The sequence below is a fragment of the Tetrao urogallus genome (assembly GCF_951394365.1).
Source record: "Tetrao urogallus genome assembly, chromosome: 9".
NCBI lineage: Eukaryota > Metazoa > Chordata > Aves > Galliformes > Phasianidae > Tetrao > Tetrao urogallus.
Window position 1 is genome coordinate 14,720,589 of NC_136822.1, and position 11,544 is coordinate 14,732,132.

Sequence of the window (11,544 nt, forward strand, 5' to 3'; positions counted from 1 at the left end):
CACCTGTCTTGTGGGATCCATGAGGTCCTGCTGGGTTTTGGGGTCGTTTGGGGGAGCCGTGGAGCCAGGAGAGCTACAGCCCCATAGGTAGAGTCACACACACTGGGATGGCCACTGGGAAACAGCAACGGGGCAGCAGCTGTACCTCCTCCTTCCTACAATTGAGCAAAGATTTCTGCAGCCGCAGCCGTGCCTATGTTGGGATGTTCTGGGGCTGAGGGCGGATTGCAGCACACGTCAATTAACACTGAGCAGCTCTGGGTGTCGGCCCAGGCTGTTTTGCTGTTTTCATTTTTGCCAGTCCTGAAGCGTTTGCTGGGGGTGAGCACCCAAAGGCAGCTGATGCAGCCCACACTTCTTGACCACAGGGTTTTTTAATCCTCTCCATATCTTAGTGCCAGGCCCCAGCTCACAGCCCTGCAAATTATCTCAAAGAGGAACTTTTAAATAAAAGTTGTGAGCCTGTCTGCCTGTTCAATTGTGTTCCCCCTATTCCAGCTGCCTGTAAATTTAGCTTTTTCCATCTCCGGTTGTTGGAGCTGGGCTGGTAGCCAAAGCCCTGCACAGCGCCGTGCAGGATGTGATCCCCATCCTCGCATGGGTGAGCAGGTGTGCAAAATACGTGTACAAGGGCAGGGGGTGTGTATGCACAAGTGCCCACCCAGGGCTGTGCACACGCATGGGGGGGTTCATGCAGGAGAACACGGGTGGGCAGCAGTGAGCTGTAAGTAAGTTCCACCAGAGGGTGCCCTGCATCCACGGCACCTCAAACTGTGCCTCACAGAGGTATGTGGGGTGGGGGACGATGGGGTGTCCTTGCCCTGCGGTGTGTGGGCTGGGGGCTTGGGGCTCTGGCAGGACCCTCCTCCCCTCTCCTCCCCGTGCTCATTGCGACTAGGCTGAGACCTGAGCAACCTCATCACAGCTAACAGCAAGGAGTGGAGGGAGCAGGGATTTCTGCTCTTTGCCCCCTCCCAGCACTGTGAGCTTAGGGGATAGCACTGTTCTATATGTATGGGTCAGCCTCAATCTCCTCATGGCCTCCCCAGCACAGAGGAGCAGGCCCTAGGCAATGGTCCCAGCCCCTCCCACCACCAGCCCAGCCCCTGATCACAGCTGGAGCACAGCTGTCCTTCACTCCTCGCCCCAGCACTGCCGTTCCCACTTTGGGATGGCAGTAGTCCGGGTGGACCTTGGTGAGCCACTATGGGGCCAGGCAGGGGGATTGGGGCCCGCCTGGCCCTGCAGCTCCTTGAAACCAGCCTGACTTGCTGGGGAGGCCAGACCTGCTTGAGGACTGGGGTTTCCATGGTTGGGCAAACCTTCCCCCCAGGATGGGCCCCATCCCAAAACATAAGGGACCCCTTTAGTACCCTCTCATTGCTGCTAGGTGGGTCCCCATGGAGCGTGTGGATATCCAAAGGCACAAGACCTGCAGCCCCACTTTTTCTGGCCACCCCAGAAAGAGACATTGTGTCTTTAAGACAAAGTGCAGGGCACAAAGCAGCTTTGTGTCCTGACTTGCTGAGTTTCCCCAGCACGGCTTTGTCCCGGGACATGTATGGGCACAGCGTGCTCAGCAGCACTCATAGCTGCTGGACTGCAATGCAGGACAGACCCAAAGCAGGGCAGGGATCAGAAGCAGCAGAGATGACTAGAACACATTGCTGGGCACGGCGCAGAGACCGGCACGGCGACAAGGGGACAAGAGATGAGGTTGCTTTGGCAATGCAGTCGGGGAGAACAGAGCAAAGCCATCAGTCCATCCACCCATCTGCCCCCATGTCCACAGTGCCACCCCACCCCATTCCCACCCACCCCGCACACAGGGGCTCTCCGAGAGGTTTCACCCCACCGGGCCGTGCGACCTCAGAGAGACGTTCCAGTCCCCCAGCAGCCACGGAGGGACAGCGTTGACCCCATTGGCCGTGACGTGACCCCACAGATGCCCCATAGTGGCGCGGTGGGGACGTTGGTGTCCCCGTGCCATGGAGGCCGCTCCGCACGGCGTCCCGCTGCCCTCCGTGTTTTCCCTGCAGCCTTTTGTGTGCGTGGCGGCGTGGCGGCGCTCGGGTAGGCCGCATGGCGCCCGGCCTTCCCCACCTCCGTCCTCCTCCTCCCCCCCGATCCCCGCCTCCCTCGGCCGCCATTTCGCAGCGCCGGCCTCGCCTGCTCTCCACATCATGGAGGACCGCAGCGCAGGGGGGGAAACAAAGAGCCGCGGCCTATGCCGCCGCCCCGCGCATCCCCTCCTGCCGCCTGGGACAGCGGGGCACTGCACAGGCATTAAACGTTTCTTTCTGCACCCTTCCTTGTGAAGGGGCTCGGCAGCACAGCGCCGTGCCGGTGGGATGCTCTGAGCCCACGTCCCACAGAAGGGCTCGGAGCAGGGAGCCACGTCCCCAGCATGCATGCAATGATGGCCACGGGGACCCGCAGGGCACCCACCTCCGCCCGACAGCGCTGGGCAGGTTCATTTTTCAGGCAGAAATAAAGGTCAGGATCAGGCACAGAGAATTGAGTTCTTCGGTTCTGGAGTGACCCAAAAGCACCAAGTCAGGTCCCAACCACCGGTGCTATCTGCAAAATCCCATGGCCCAGGGGAGCTCCTTTTCCCTTGGCCTTCAGGTCCTTTTTTAAGCTTCCCTCTGTGACTGCAAAGAGAGGCAAAATCCTGCATGCTGCGTACCAGGGTGCACACCGGTAATGGGGACAGTACAAAGCATGCGCCCCACGTACCCACAGCACTTCCCACAAAGCAGAATACTCCATTTCCTGGTCAGGATGGGAAACGCTGAGGGCAGCACTAGGCTGGCAGAGTCCCAGCAATGACAACAAGAGGAATAGGCATTTAGGACCCCCAGGAGGGTGCTACTGCAGGGCAGTGCCAACCTGCCATTCCAGCAGCGCGGTATCACTGCTGCCCACGGATCCATCACAGCCAGGCTCAGTGCCAGGGCAGCGCTCAGCCCCCAACACAGCACAGCAGCCCACGTAACAGCCCTCAGGCTGCCTTGCCTTCCCCATGCCCCACTACCCTAATTCCAGGCAGCTGCTCAGCTTCCCACTGCAAAGGCTCTTTCCAAAGTCTTGTTTATCTAAAAAAAATTATCTGCTTTTTCTTTTTTTTTTTTTTTCTAAGACTGAGGACAATAACATTTCCAGAATGGATCAAAGCTTATCCTGGACGCAGGGCACATTGGACAGTTGGACACTGTTTGTTGCTTCTCCACTGTCTAATATGGGGCTGTGCTGCAGGGCACCCCCAGGAAGAATCCACCCCACCCCCAGCTGCACTTTGCCCAGCCCTGCTGACCTGAGCATGTTTGCAGATTCCTGCCCCTCCATTCACTGGGATGGAAATGTGGTCAAAGTTTATTAGAAAAGTACCAGCCACGCATGTGCATATGTGCCTGTGCATATATCTAAGCAAAGCACAACCTTTGTTTTGTTTTCTTAGGAAGCTACTCTGCAAAGCAAGGCCACAAGCAGAGGAAGCCAACAGGCAGGAAGGCAACTGACTGTGTTTGTGCTTCCAAATGTGTGCTGCGCTCAGCATGGGATGGCAGGTGGGAAAGGAGGACGCAGGGGCTGCAGGGGCAACAAAGTGCCACCAGCATAGCGACATTTCAGGAGACTTTATGATAGCCAAGCACTTGGACTCATGGGACAGTGTCTATCACCTCTGCAGTGACTCCAGCCCCAACCCAGGACAACCACAGGTCCAGGCCATAGCGGCCTGCAGCACTGGAAGAAGCCACAGCTCTGGGCAGGAACCAAAGTGGTGTCTCGGGGCCAGGAAAGCTGTGGTGACTCAAAGGCGAGAGGGGAAATTGAGCCTCACTTTGGCCCCCACAGCCTCTCAGCTGGTTTCCTGGCTCCTTTCAATTTGCATAACAGTCCTTGCACAGGGGGAGCAGCTGAGCTGTGTCCCTCCCCCCAGGGACACTGTGAGTCCTACAGCGCAGCAGGATCCCAACGTCGTCAGCCCTGGCTCTTGCTCCTGCCAATGGCTTCCTGTACGCTTGCAAGCGTCGGCCCTTAGGAATGCCCCTTCTGTCCTCTGCTCTCACAAAACAGCAGGGGCACAGAGCTGTGTCATCCAATCTGCCACCAGCATGATGTGCCTTTGGGAGCAAAGAGCAAACTCGGCTGAAAGGGGTGGTGGACAAGCTGATCCATTTCTCAGCTCAGTGCCACCAGCATGCCCCTTCCCAGCCCTGCCCCATTGTGCCATTTGGGGACAACCTCTGGAGAAGAGCAACACAGACTGGGTCTGGTGCCCATGGTACTGTTGGTTAGATCCAGCCATCATTGCTCAGTTCAGCTTTGCTGCTTTCAAGGCCTTGGCAGACTCTGCAACTGGAAAAGTACTTTGGCCAAAAGGCAGCGCTGGGGCCGAGGCGGGGCTGGAGAACGCAACAGGTCCCAATGCCACGGGGCTGGCTGGGGTCTGAGCAGCGCTGTGGTCACCACCCAGGGCCACCACTGCCCAGGGACAAGGCAGCAGGAGCTGCAGGGAAACCTGGTAAACTTTAAGTCACCCCAGAAACTGAAAGGGGTGGGAGCTACAGGGCTGCTTGTTTCGAGATGGGGAAACTGACACAGCCTCCCAACTCTTGCCTTATATCAGGGCACACCCCACCAGTGCCTCCCAGTCTAAACACTGAGAGCAAAGCCTGGAGGTTCTCAACAGCCCTACGAAGTGCTGAGCCCCCTAGCGACCCGTACAACATCAAGGGAAACCCTGCTCCACTCCCAACGAATCCCGACACCCCCACCAGCAGGCAGCACCCCCAGCACAACACCCTCAACACAACACCCCCCAACCAGCCCAGCAGCCCCTACTATAACAAACCACCAGGTGCAAAGGAGGAAGGAAACCAGGCGGTTAAAAGAAAAAAACAAAAACAAAGCCAAAGTAATAATTAAAACAGAAAACAACAGACCCGGCAAAACAGCAAGCAGGGCGAGCCGAGCTGCCGCGTGTTTATTCGGGCGCGGGAGAAGGGGAAGAGAAATACCTGCCCGGAGACAGCCGGGGTCCCTCGCAGCCGCCCCGAGGCCGCTGCCCCCCGGCTGCGGGGACACGCGTACCCCAACCCCGCCGCTGCCGCAGGCTGCTGTGCACAAAGGACTCCGCTTTTAAAGCCCACGGCCCGATTTCCCCCAACCCCACAGGGCCCTGATTGGTTGGGCCGGGGCAGAGCTGCCGGCTGGGCTCCCCCCTCGGCGAGAAAGGGGTGTGAGTGAAGGGGGGTGGGAGGGGGGGGTTGAAAAGAATATGTATTAAAAAAAAAAAAAGCCAAGATCGAAGGAGAAAGTGCAAACCGGCCCTAGGCAGAGAGAAAATCCCAGCCGGGATGCTCCAGCGTCGTGCCTTTAGTCCTGTGCCTCCCCAAGGCCCCCCCTATCCAGCCACCGATCCCCGCTTTACTCCGTTCACCGTGTTCTGTTTTTAATTTCTTTTTTTAAAATTAATTAATTAATTTATTTTTTTGTGGGGTTGTCCGGACAGCTGTGCTTTCCCAGCTCGTCGGCAGGGGGTATGCTTGTACCGAAGAACGCAGCCTTTCGGTCCCGGCTGCCCGCCCCCAGCCCCGATCCCACCGGCGGCGGTACGTCCGGCCCCAGTGCTGTGGGAGGGTTGAGGGAGACCAGGGGGTCTCTCGGATCTCATTCGACGCTGGGTTGTCTGCTGCAGGAAGTGAGGAGTCAAGTCTGCTTCGAGATGCTCATGCCATGTATGTTCAGTGCCTTTTTGGTAGACAAGGGCTGTTTTGGCTTCATGAACCCTGAGCAATGTGCTTGACCCAGCTACAGAAAGGGAAACTGAGGCACAGAGGTGTTGCACAGAGAGAGCCGGGGCAGATCCAGCTTCAGCTCTCCCAGAGAAGCACCAAAGAAATTTGGGGTGTTTGTCCCAGCAGCATGGATGGGACGGATTTCAACCTCTGAACCTCAGTCTGTGAAGGTACAGAGGAGATGAAAAAGGTTGGAAAAATGGACGAGTGTTTGTTTGGTGTCCAAAACCTTGCAAAATCCACTGTAACGTGGAAAGTTTCCTGCCCTACTGTGCTCCATTGGGTGCTGTATAAAAACATCCCAAACTTGAGCATGAAACGTTCCCAACTTGATGTCTTGCATTCGGGGGTGTTTCTGGGGTGTGTGAGTGAAGCACATGCTTTCTAGGGTGCTGGTGGAGTAGAGCCACAGTGGGAGCACCATGTGGCATCCACATGCATGTAAGTGTTTATGTGGACATGTGTGTGCAGAGCAGCACAGCCCTTGCTTTGGTAGGATGGATGGCTGCTCCTGGGCAGGATGGAAGGATGCTTTTTGCTATGGCTGCAGGAAAGGGCAGGCACTGCAGGAACCGCCAATCCCAGTCCCCTCTTTTGCTTTGAATTTCTGCAACAGCAGTGCTGACACTGGGCTTTGTTGGCTGGTGGCTTTCCACAATCTGGCGGGGCTGGTTGGTAGTGACTGCTCTTGTTATTGGGGTGGCAGTGCTCAGGGCTCCCCGACAGACAGCACTGATGGAGTTTCATCACCCCAAGACTTACTTAAACTTACTTTGTGATGAGATTGCCCTATGTATGAAACCATACAGCCCTGCTGCAGTGCACTGGTGTAAAACCAGCTCTTCTCAGCAACTTGTCCAAAAGTCTCCTTGGTGGCTGTGGCCACTGGGACCAGCGGGGTGAGGCTAGCAGGATGCTGGGGTCCGAAGGGACCTGGGCTCTGCTTGGGAATCTGCTTTCAGATGCTCCATGCAAGGAGGGCCTCACCTCACTGCTGACACCTTCATAGGATGGTGGGAGTCACTGCTCAGCACTCAGCTCATCCTCTTCTGTGTGAGCTGGAGGACAGGAATGCCACCAAGCCCAGATGCCTTTTCTCTCCCGAAGAGAGAAATCTTCCACCAAAGCCCAGGCAACAGTGAAAAAACAAACAAATGCCGAGCAGCAAAGTTTGGCTGGGGCTGGCTGGAGCATGCAAGCCAAGCAAAAGCTCCTGCTAGCACTTGTTCCAGCTTTCGTGAGAAGCCCCCTGCTCATTAAATAGGATCTGGGAAGGTTATGCAGCCAGCAGGATCTTTGCAGAACCATGGGGCCAGGCTGGCTGCAGAAAGGTGCTGCTGAGCCAGAAAGACCCCAAGCAGGACCTCGCTGTTTCTTCCGCACAAAGTGTAGCAACATCATGCTGGGGATATAGAGGGACAATTTATCATGAACCATTCATATGATAGCACTAGCCGTGCAGGAGCACCCAGAACCCAATGGCTGTGCACCGCTCGTGCCCAGCTCTTGCTTTCATTGCTCTTGTGCAGTGGGGTAGGCACCATCCATGGTGTCCCATGGAGTGGCTTCAGCAGCTGGGTGTTCACCCTAAACCAGCCAAGAGCAGGAACAAGAGCAGGTCAAGATGTGGTCCCCAACATGCAGCTCTGTTACATGCACACCTTCTCCTGGGCTCTCCTCTTGCTCTATTTAATGAGGTGCTGAGGGACAATGAAAGGAACCAACAATTAGGTGAGCAGAGGAGTGCCCTGGTTTCCCGGCCTCGCTGCTTTGAGCACTTAGGAAACCTAGTGCCCTGGGGAGAACAGGAGGGAGCCAAGGCTCTCAGAAACACAGAACAGAGCAGAATTGATAGGGAAAAGCAGGCAGTGGGTTAACTCTCCAAGAGGTGAGCTGATTAGACTGCTCCTGTGCTACTTGGTCTGAATCAGTTGGGCTTCATCATCACCTTTAGCCACAGGGTCATCAGTCATTGGCATCCTGCAGCAGGAGTCACCTCTACCACCCAGTCCAGGAGGGAAACAGGTCCAAGCAGCCACTGCCTTTTCCCACTGCCAATTCAGGACCTTGGAGCTGATCTCCAATGTCTCCAGGAGCTCAGGGCTTAGCCTTGTTGGGATCTGTGAGCTTGAGATACTGTGAGCCAGGGTACAGAGCTGGGGTCAGCGCAGATCCCGGAGGGGCAGCTGAGTTGGTGACAGAGGTGACCCTTGCCCAAAGTCACGTGGAAATGCAATGGGACTAGAGGCCAGTATCTGCATCTTGCTGGAGGCCGGAAGTATGTGGGGGCTTTCTTGGTTCTGAAGGCTCTAGACGAAGCCAAAGCCAGAGCTGTTTCTGTGCCTGGCCAAGAAACTCCTGCCAAGACATAATTTGGCCCCAGTCCTGGAGGCAGGATAAATCAGCCTGGACTTGCAAGCCCCAGGCGAGCGGCCACGCGTGTGCATGGACACACACCCCTGACAGAGGCCGTGCTTATCTGCACTGCTCCTGCTGATCCCCCTTCGCTCAAGGTTGTCTCAGCCCCTGCTCCTGGCTCATCTCCCTTAGCCTCAAATCCCATTAGGCTCCCACAACGTCCTCTCAGAGGGCTTTTCAGGAGGGTGATGCCCAGCTCCCCCTTGCTTGGAAGCTCTGCCTGGCGACAGCAACCGTGGTGATGTGGGACAGAAAGCATCCAACAGCTTGGCAAGGGGTTGCTTGCTTGCTCATCCTTGAGGGGCATGCAGCTCCTCAGGCTGACTCTGCCTGTCAACCTCCTGATGGAGATGGTTGGTATCCCTAGGTCCATGTCCCTTTCCAGGTGGTGCCAATTGGTCCTGCTGCCATGGAGGGGAGATCCCAGATGTGCCAAATTTCTTATTAGAAGGATCCGCAGAGCTGATCCTTTGCTTGGACATAGCCTCTTGCACTTCCAACTCCACTCCACTTTACTCATCCCAAACATGTTCACACCATGCCACCAGCAACCAAGTGCCAGATGGCAGCAGGCCCATGCACAACAAGGAGCTGGAGGGCAGCTGGCAGGGGGCTGCAGCCGGGTGCATCGATCAGAGGAATCCGATCCATTATTCATGGCCAACCTGGGCTGCAGCTTTGGAGAAAGCGTTGAGCACACAGTTATTCTTGAGAAACACTCCTGAGAGAGCTCGAAAGCCCCGGCTCTCAAGCAGGGAGAAGACAGGATGCTGATGTGGTACTCTTCTGCTGCAGCTCCTTGAAGAAGAAGCATGTGTGATGTGTGTCAGAGCCACCTGTACCCACCCCATGAGTGTTCATGGACATGAGGAAGCAGGAAGAACCACAAGTTTGGGATGATCTGCATCCCATCCAGACACAGCACCAAGAAGTTCAGCCCCACTGGGTTTTCCAAAGAGAAAAGAGGAAGGCAGTGGCCCACATAATGACAGCTGTGTGATTCAGTGCATAAGGAACAGCTCAAAATAGGGGAAATCCTGTTGTGGAGCTCAGCCTGGTCCTTGTCCATGGACCAATGTCAGAGAGGCAAGGAGAGGTGGCAGCAGCTCATTCATGGGACCTGATCCCCACCGCTGCATGCACCCCTGGGATCAGTGAGCAGCTGGGTCACCCAGAGGACATCTCATAGTAGCACTCAATGCAATGCCACACACTGAAGAGGAACCAGGGTTTTGGAGAAGAGCTGGGCTGGAGCATACCAGAATTTGGAGTTCAGGGGCACAAAATGGGGCAAAGAAAGCAGGACAGTCATGCTCAGGACATGCCCTGCTCTGATGCAGCAGCAGCCCCATAGTGCTGGGGGGCTCACAACCCCTCCTACAACCTCACAAGCTTCTCTGCAAGAGCCCCTTCCTCTACAAAGTTACACCCCTTCCCCAAATCCCTTCCTGGGACATTGATCTCCCCCTGCAGACACCACAGCCGTGGTTCCTGCAGAGCCCCTGTTGGCTCCGTATGGCAGTGGGCTCCCTGCTCACAGCCTGCCCACAGCTCCTCCCCGATGCAATATAGTGCCTCACCACCCAGGCTCAGCGCTGCGGGATTTTTTGCTTTATTAGCTAAACCTAACGAGGCAGTGGCTGTGCAGGCCCTCGGGGGCAGGTGGCTGGGATTGATGACTGCAGCACTGCCGAGTGACCCAGAGCAGGGTAAAAAGCTACCAGGGCACTGCGGATCCCTACATCCCTTGGGATGCTCAGATGCGATGCCCAGAGCTCCTTGTGCCCCCAGAGCCAGAGCTGGCAAAGAGGCTGTGCCATGCTGAGAGAGCACCCGTGCTGCGAGGGGCACAGCTGGCACAGGCAAGGAGCAGTGATGAAGGGGCATTTCACTGCCCAGACGGGCGCTGCACATGAAAAGGGCATTGTAGGGAAGCGTGCATGGCTGGGGAGCAGCTGGCAGAGGCACAGCACTGCCGCCTCTTAAAGGCACACAAAGACCTCTGGGTTTGCAGCTCAGGGAGGGGTGAGAAGGAGGTAGGGTGGTATGCGGGCACTGAGCATCACTTGGAGAGGTGGGAGAATGGAGAGGACATCATGACCCTGCAATGCACCCAGTGCATGGCATGGAGCATCCCTCCTGCATCCTGCAGCACCGTCCCATGATCATTCCCTGCCCTACTTGGGAGGGCCTTCTGTCCCCACATGGCACTGCGTAGGCTTTCACACCAAGGATCACAGAGGTTTCCTCCCAAAACTGGTTCCCAAACGGGCTTGGCTCCCCCAGCACGATAAGCAGGCTGGGCTTGCTTTAGACACTGAAATCTACCTACGGCTGCGTCAGGCTTGGGGCGATGCGGGAGCAGCCAGAGGGGATGTTTCTTTGAGTTTACAGCTTAGGGCCTGAATGCAGACCCATGGGCACGTTCAGCTTAATGGTTGGGGACACACAGGGGACACACAAGTTTGGAGACAGATGGATTCTGCAAAGTCCCAGCTCACTGATGGGATGAGATGAAGTGGTGTGGGGCCACCCAGAGGGTCCCTCCACGTGGCCCAGAGAGCAGAACCCCCCAGGGTGGGTGGGCACTGAGGGCTGCGAGTGCCAAGCAGCCACACGAGACAAAAGCACTTAGGTGCACCGGCAGCAGCCAAACTCACCAGCCCCAACATGCCGCACCCGCAGCCGAGCATCTCTCTTTGGAAGCATGAAAAAAAAACACTTTGAGGAAAAAACAGAGAGTGCAACCACGCTGCTCCTCCTTCCCCTGGGGGCCCGGCCCCGCTGGGTGGCACTGAGCAGCCCCAAGCGCAGGGGGAGCTCCTCCAGCATCCCCGGCTGAAAGCGGCAGGGAGAGGAGAGCAGAGGGCGAAGGGGGCTCGAACCCCAAGAGGAGAAAGGGGGATACCCGGAGCCGACCCCTCGCCGCTCCCGGCCCGCTCCGTGCCCGCTGCCCGCGCCAGAGGGCGCCCGGCTCCACGCTTCTAGCGCGGCTCCGGCCGGTCCCCGCGGGCAGCGCCGCCTCCGGGATAACGGGAGGGCAGCAGGGATGCTGAGGGCGGGGAGGGCCGCGTGTCCTGCCCGGGCACGGAGAGGCCAAGGGGAGGTGATGGGAGAGGACTGGCTGCCACCGGAGATGGGGCAGTGGTGGAGGTGAACCCCTGGACTGCCCCGTTCTGCTCTTCTTCCAATCTCAAGCTGTCTGGTTTCCATGCTGCGCCGTGTCCTGTCGGATCTCCCTCCGCATTCAAAGGCAATGTGATTTCCTGTGCAATTTTTGCCCTAAAAGAGGCCGGTTGCTCCTACCCAGGAGTACCTATTC